Below are 7992 nucleotides of genomic sequence, written 5' to 3' on the forward strand. Positions count from 1 at the left end.
GAACAAATGTGTTCAAGATGAAAACCGTGAAGTCACACGTGGACTTTGAAAATGACGTCAAAACTTCGATAATGTTTTACGACTTTCAGTTTAGTATTACTGTGAATGTTCGCATCTTGGCAAGCAATATTGAGCACCGCAAATCTTACTAAAAAAGGGCTCGAGAAATCTAACGTTACGCGTGCCTGTATCAAAGAAAATAGTTGCACATCACCATGAGTGTATGACAGTTTTCATCCTTTAGTTTTCCAAGATGACCCCCCCCCCCCCCCCCCCCGTTTCTTCCCGTTTCTCCGTCCGTTCCCCTCCATCGCCGCTTTGTGGCGACTTGGCCAGCTGCAGCAAAAAACATGCACGACGCCTGTTATTGACGATTCGCATTGAGAAATTATTCAACGCGCTTAGCGCAGAAACCCGACGGAAGCGTGTGTTACTGATCAACTCACAGACCATCTGTTTTATTTTGGCAATTTTTTTTTTGTTTTATGTACAGTTATGCGAAGAGTTAACAACTCCACCCTTGAGGTCTCTCGTCCAATGTATCGGTTTATTTTGTGAGTTATACTCTTGTAAGACTGTTAAGCAAAGGGTCTATTTAATTATTCATTACTATGCTTCTCGTACAAACCATTGGTTTGAGCTCTGCACCTTTTGCGAGTTTAGGTAGAGCCCCTGAAACAAAAAGTGGCTGAACTCGACGTGGAGTTTGCAGTAGTTGCCGTTTAGATTTCCTTTGCATGTACTTTATTGGAGGCGGTTCAGCAGGAAGTTTAATATTAGTCAAATTAAAAGTCCACGTTTTCAACCCAGTGCTACAGTCATCGTTTAAACTCTCCGTTGAAGCGGAAAAAGCATGAGCAATGATTATTGCAAAAACAGCTGCGGTGCGAAAACCTCGAATACTAGCTGGCAAACATGACGTGTCGTAAGCATTGACGTAAATGCAGTGCACCGTATGACGTTGTTGCGTGCATTTCCTCTTTCTTGGTTTGTCTTATTTTATCTTGAAATAAATGTTCTGAATATACCAAAATACCTTCTCAGACGGTAATGAACTGTTCTTCAATAGAAGAACAGCACTTGTTTTTCGCATCTTGAAGTGAAACTCTATGTACTTGACCTCGCTGATGGTTCGCTCGCCAGCATAAGATACTCAAGCTATTGTACGCTGTTTACTGCAAAACTTTCTCGCTTCCATTGTGCTCTCGTTACCTAAACTCTTATTGTACAGTCGCCGGCTGTACAATAAGGCTGGCTCAGGTGGCATGGCCACAGGCAGAAGTGCATGGCAGGGCCATGCAGTCTTTTAGCAGCAATGGTAGCAAGAAATTAAACGCAAGAGGAATGGCACGATTTCACTCCAAATTAAAACTGTATGCAAAACAAAACAAAACACAATCATCACAAAACAGCAGTGCGTGAACAGACATTTTCTTGTTATTAGACAGTTTTAAGGGACCGTACGCTATAGCTTTGCGTACGCAAGGAAAGTGCGGGTCGTGAGTGCGCAGGCCCAGAACGCAATAAAAGGGCTAACGTAATGCGTACGCACGCAACGATGGGGGTTTTACGTTGCTTGCTAGCGGGCCTTGCGGGACGCTCTCGAGAGATCTCGGACCCAACGAGAGCGCCAGTTTCAAGATGGCGGTGGCCTCGACTGCGTGGTGTTCAGCTCGGCGATTCTTTCTGGGACCTACCGCTTTTGAATCAGATCGCCGTGCAGCTGAAGGAGTGCACAGTGAAAATGTTCGCCGCTCGCAATGTGCGTCGACGCTGCGATCTGCTCAACGCTAAGCCTATTTCCACAGTTTATCGCCGACGTACGAACGACTCTAAAAGAAATCGCCGAAGTTCTCGCTAAGCACTGGACATCAGGGTCATGAATTTCATTCCGCGATAGCATTGATAAAAGGTTCCGTTTCCACGGGACGAGTGACGGAGGCTGCGTGATCGAATTTAGCTACGCACTCGTACTCGTAGCCTCTGTACCCCGCAGAAAAGAGCGCTTGAGGAAACAGCTGTGGCTTGGCTTAATTTGAAATAAAATGATTGGACGCGTTTTCATTTTCAATATTTCTTTCCAGGAGCATGGTTGCGCTATAACCGCGCGGAATTCTACGGCTCTAGCAAATTTAACCAAGATAATGCGCGGTGTTCACTCAGAAACGTAACGCACAACTAAATTCGGTCATTTTTAAAGCAGGTCATTTTTAGCGTACGCTATACTATTTCGTATTGCGTACGTAACGTCCAGCAACCCTGTACTAGAACTGTATATTATTGCTTGCGATTAACACGTGTAATGGTAACCCAGTATACCCTGAAATACGGATTCGTAATAGGTCCCTAAGTTTTCTAGTTGTGAACCTTAGAGGGGGTCCAAAAACGAGAGCGCGGTTCTTGCATGCGCTGACAAAACTGCCCATCAGCTGCGACAACTTCATGCGGTCTACAACGTTTTGATGAAGATGTGCCAGCGCCATGCAGCTTAGCCGCATCGCCACCATGGTACTCCGCAGCCATGTCTTTTACCTTCTCTTGGCACTGAACGATCGTTCCACCTCACTGGAGGAGACTGGCATTACCAGGATTACCCTGAGGACACTCTCTACATCCTTGAACTACTGGCGTGTCTACTCATGCATGTTCCGAATTCCTTCCGAGTCGGGAGTGAAGCGTCTCTCAATGCCCGACAGTGCTGCATCAACTATAGAATAATTACACCCCAAAAATAGGTTTTCAATTCAACTGGAGGATCACTGGTGCTCCCTTTCTCGTACCTGGCGGGGCGCCGTCTGGATCTTGGGGGTTCCACTGCATGTACACTGCCATCCTCAGCAGCTTTGGCGACCTGTTCAAGCAGGCCATCGAACATTTCTTCAGACCGCAGATGGCGCAACTGGCGCTTGGCAGACTCCAGCACCTGGAGCATTCTCTGAACTGTCAACGAACGTCCTTGCAGGTATGTGTTTGAGTCCTCAAGCACTGAAAACACCCTCAACGCAATTTCCAACAGAAGGCGCGTGTTTCCCAATTCCATGGCGCGTAGGATACCACCAATCTTAGCAAAGTGCTCGGACGGTGCATCTTTCATCATTTCTTTTAGGAAAGCAATTATGACCTCTTGCTTGTCCAGCGCGGCAGATATCGCTGGTATTCTGCATAAGAAGCGCATTAAGCTTAGGAGTTGGATGCTTTTACCCAGCTTTCTTTCGCATAAAATCTTCTTGAACTGTTGCGTAAAACGTACACGGCATGTGCACACTCCAAGCCGCATATTGCCGTGCACATCACAGTCTAATTATGAAAGGTGAATTAGGAATGAAATTGCTCAGAAAACAACTGTTTTCGAAAATATCGAACGCCTGTCTCCTCCATACATGCCAGAAATGCAATACAGCGCGTGTTTCGTAACACCTTATCTGAGACATTGTTGCGCGAAACGTGCACGGCACGTGCACATTCCAAGCCACATAATGTCGCGCACATCACAGTCTAATCATGAAAGGTGAATACCCTAGGAATAAAATTGCTCAAAGAACAACTGTTTTCGGGAAAATCGAACGCCTCTCCCCTCCATACATGCCAGAAATGCAATACAGCGCGTGTTTCGTAACACCAGACATTGTTGCGTGAAACGTGCACGGCACGTGCACATTCCAAGCCACATAATGTCGTGCACATCACAGTCTAATTATGAAAGGTGAATTAGGAATGAAATTGCTCAGAAAACAACTGTTTTCGAAAATATCGAACGCCTGTCTCCTCCATACATGCCAGAAATGCAATACAGCGCGTGTTTCGTAACACCTTATCTGAGACATTGTTGCGCGAAACGTGCACGGCACGTGCACATTCCAAGCCACATAATGTCGTGCACATCACAGTCTAATTATGAAAGGTGAATTCCCTAGGAATGAAATTGCTCAGAGAAAAACAGTTTTCGGGAAACTCGAACGCCTCTCCCCGCCATGAATTGCAGAAATGCACTACAGCGCGTGTTTCGTAAAACCTTATCTCAGACATTGTTGCGTGAAACGTGCACGCACGTGCACATTCGAAGCCACATAATGCCGTGCACATCAGAGTCTAATTATGAAAGGTGAATTCCCTAGGAATGAAATTGCTTAGAGAACAACTGTTTTCAGGAAAATCGAACGCCGTTCCTCTCCATGAATTGCAGAAATGCACTACAGCGCGTGTTTCGTAACACCTTATCTGAGACATTGTTGCGGGAAACGTGCACGGCACGTGCACATTCCAAGCCACATAATGTCGTGCACATCACAGTCTAATTATGAAAGGTGAATTCCCTAGGAATGAAATTGCTCAGAGAAAAACAGTTTTCGGGTTAAATCGAACGCCTCTCCCCGCCATACATGCCAGAAATGCAATACAGCGCGTGTTTCGTAACACCTTATCTCAGACATTGTTGCGTAAAACGCGCATGGCACGTGCACATTTCAAGCCACATAATGCCGTGCACATCGCAGTCTAATTATGCAGGGTGACTTCCCTAGGAATGAAATTGCTTAGAGAACAACTGTTTTCGGGAAAATCGAACGCCGTTCCCCTCCATGAATTGCAGAAATGCACTACAGCGCGTGTTTCGTAACACCTTCTCTCAGACATTGTTGCGTGAAACGTGCACGGCACGTGCACATTCCAAGCCACATAATCTCGTGCACATCACAGTCTAATTATGAAAGGTGAATACCCTAGGAATAAAATTGCTCAGAGAACAACTGTCTTCGGGAAAATCAAACGGTTCTCCCCTCCGTACCTGCCAGAAATGCAATACAGCGCGTGTTTCGTAACACCTTATCTGAGACATTGTTGCGTGAAACGTGCACGGCACGTGCACATTCCAAGGCACATAATCTCGTGCACATCACAGTCTAATTATGAAACGTGAATACCCTAGGAATAAAATTGCTTAGAGAACAACTGTTTTCGGGAAAATCGAACGCGTCTCCCCTCCATACATGCCAGAAATGCAATACAGCGCGTGTTTCGTAACACCTTATCTCAAACATTGTTGCGTGAAACGTGCACGGCACGTGCACATTCCAAGCCACATAATCTCGTGCACATCACAGTCTAATTATGAAAGGTGAATATCCTAGGAATGAAATTGCTTAGAGAACAACTGTTTTCGGGAAAATCGAACGCGTCTCCCCTCCATACATGCCAGAAATGCACTACAGCGCGTGTTTCGTAACACCTTATCTGAGACATTGTTGCGTGAAACGTGCACGGCACGTGCACATTCCAAGCCACATAATGTCGTGCACATCACAGTCTAATTATGAAAGGTGAATTCCCTAGGAATGAAATTGCTCAGAGAAAAACAGTTTTCGGGTTAAATCGAACGCCTCTCCCCGCCATACATGCCAGAAATGCAATACAGCGCGTGTTTCGTAACACCTTATCTCAGACATTGTTGCGTGAAACGTGCACGGCACGTGCACATTCCAAGCCACATAATCTCGTGCACATCACAGTCTAATTATGAAAGGTGAATTCCCTAGGAATGAAATTGCTCAGAGAAAAACAGTTTTCGGGTTAAATCGAACGCCTCTCCCCGCCATACATGCCAGAAATGCAATACAGCGCGTGTTTCGTAACACCTTATCTCAGACATTGTTGCGTGAAACGTGCACGGCACGTGCACATTCCAAGCCACATAATGCCGTGCACATCGCAGTCTAATTATGAACGGTGAGTTTGCTGGAAATTGGATTCCTCAAAAAACGATTGGTTTCGGAAAACTCGAACGCCTTCCCCTCCATACATGCCAGAAATTTATTTCAGCGCGTATTTCGTATCACCTTATCTCAGACGCCGTTGTGCGGTCAAACATAAATATATAAATATTGAGGGCAACGAATGATTTTCAAGCTAGGACCCAAGTTAGGACTTCGAGCCAAATTTTTTTATTCCTTTTTTATCTTTTTTTTTTCCTGATTTTGGTGCGCCGAGGCCATGTTCCAAATTTCTAAAATAGGCACTGTGAAAGTTGAAATAACAATTGTCTTCATTTCTTTTCTTAAACCAGGAACGCTCATTTTTGAAATCATATGTAAGACAACGTCTAAGCTCAGGAAGATATAAAAAAATCATGGAAAATTTTAAATCCATTTTATTACTCAGTAACAGATGCCGTTCACATATTTGATATTTTTACAGATTTAAATATATGCCCTAGTAAAAATATTTCAAGGATGTAACAGGGAATCCTTCTATCGCAATACAGTCCAGCTTGAAGTTACTGAACATCACAGCATGAAGAACTAAAAAGGAGATATACATTTTTATAAATTATAGATTCAGGTGAAGGGCACATGGCACATTTTATTTAAATCAGGTCATAATAATAAGGACGGCACCAATTTTGCATAATAATCCTTTTTCTCTTCTCCATGTGGTCCTTCCACTTTGTGAGATTTGCCATCGCATTTGCATCGCAGTTCTGTAAAGAAAGAAAATGCAACACTGGTTTTATAACAATAAAAATCCACACACCAGCGTTCAAACCCATCATCGTTTTTAGTTTTTTTTTTTTTCAGTTGCGCTGCATTTGTTGTGTTATATAATACGTGATGAAAGATTCACCCCAAAACAGGCACTAAAATGTACTTTTTTAAATGAAATTTGGGTGCTTGGGAGGATATTTCGTTTAATTACCCGAACGAAGAGGTAAAGTTTTAGTCCCTTGAATATTTTATCACGGGTGCCGTGCCACTATTTCTGGGCTTTCACTAAATATCGCGCTGCTTTAATCTATGGCGGTCGCAACCTACGATACATGGGTTACATTATGCCTAGGATTTCGTGTTTTCGGAGTTTAGTTCTCGTGAAACTAGGAGGGTGTTTTTCAGACTTTATTTTTCGGAAAGGATTCAGAGTTTATCGAAGTTTACTCTCGTTAGATTCCCAGTTTTTTTTTTTTTAAATTATAGGTTTATCTAACTCGTAGAACTTAAAAATTCAAAAACGAAATAAATAATAACCGGGTACCATGACCCGTTGTCGCCAAGGAACTTCGACATGGTAAAAAGCTATCCCCTTTTTGTTAGTAGTTCCAAAATTCAAAGAAAACTGAAGTAGAATCTCCTCAGGACCACAGACCTTGTGCTCTTATAAAGTTTAGCGGTGACCTTGAAATTCGGAGTTTTTCGGATAAATCCGAATTGACGGGACATTTACCGGCGAATGTTTTTTCGGACTTTTTTTTTTTTTTATTTATCCTAAAATACGGAACCCTAATTATATCTCGTAATGGCAGACTCAACACAATCAGAGAAAAGAGTGGCGTTAACATTCTCAAGTTAAAGGCAGAATGGGCAGCCACATGATCTCGAGTCGGTTATATGCCGCCCAACGTTCATCACAGTCGTGCACTGGGGTTGGCAACCACATCGCACGTGCTAAGCTGAGGCGACGCCATTTGAAGCACTCGAGGAGGCAGAGGCAAGCCGCTACAGATGCGCGCTGTGCATCAAAATTGAGGTACTACAGGAGATTTTAGAGAATGCCCTGATGAAGGCAAAGGAAGAATGGAGAGAACGAGAGGAGTGTCTCAAGACACTTTTTGAAGAAGAGAAAACTTTGAGGACAGCAGAACAAGCGAAAAGGGAGAAGCTAGAAAAACAAGTTGCAGAGCTCATCAACACACTAGAGACAATCCAAGGTGAGACGAGGAAGGAAAGGAGGCCCCCGAGCCCGCACATGACGCAAGAAGGGGAAGGGAGGATACAGGAGACAGGCCAAGTCAGGCAAGAGGGTATGATGGCATCTCCGAGAGGTCGAAGAAACTCCCAGGTGGGAAATGAAACCCAGGAGGTGATAGACGGAGACAGCGAAGGGATGGACCAGAAAGGGGAGAAAGCAAGTAGGGTAGAAAACGAAGAAAAGACAAAAGCTGAGGAAGTGACTAGCACGGACAGAGAAAAGACGGACAACACAGGGGCAAGGACAAAAATAGCCTTC

Source organism: Ixodes scapularis, unplaced genomic scaffold, assembly GCF_016920785.2.
Source record: "Ixodes scapularis isolate PalLabHiFi unplaced genomic scaffold, ASM1692078v2 ptg000312l_1___fragment_3__unscaffolded, whole genome shotgun sequence".
NCBI lineage: Eukaryota > Metazoa > Arthropoda > Arachnida > Ixodida > Ixodidae > Ixodes > Ixodes scapularis.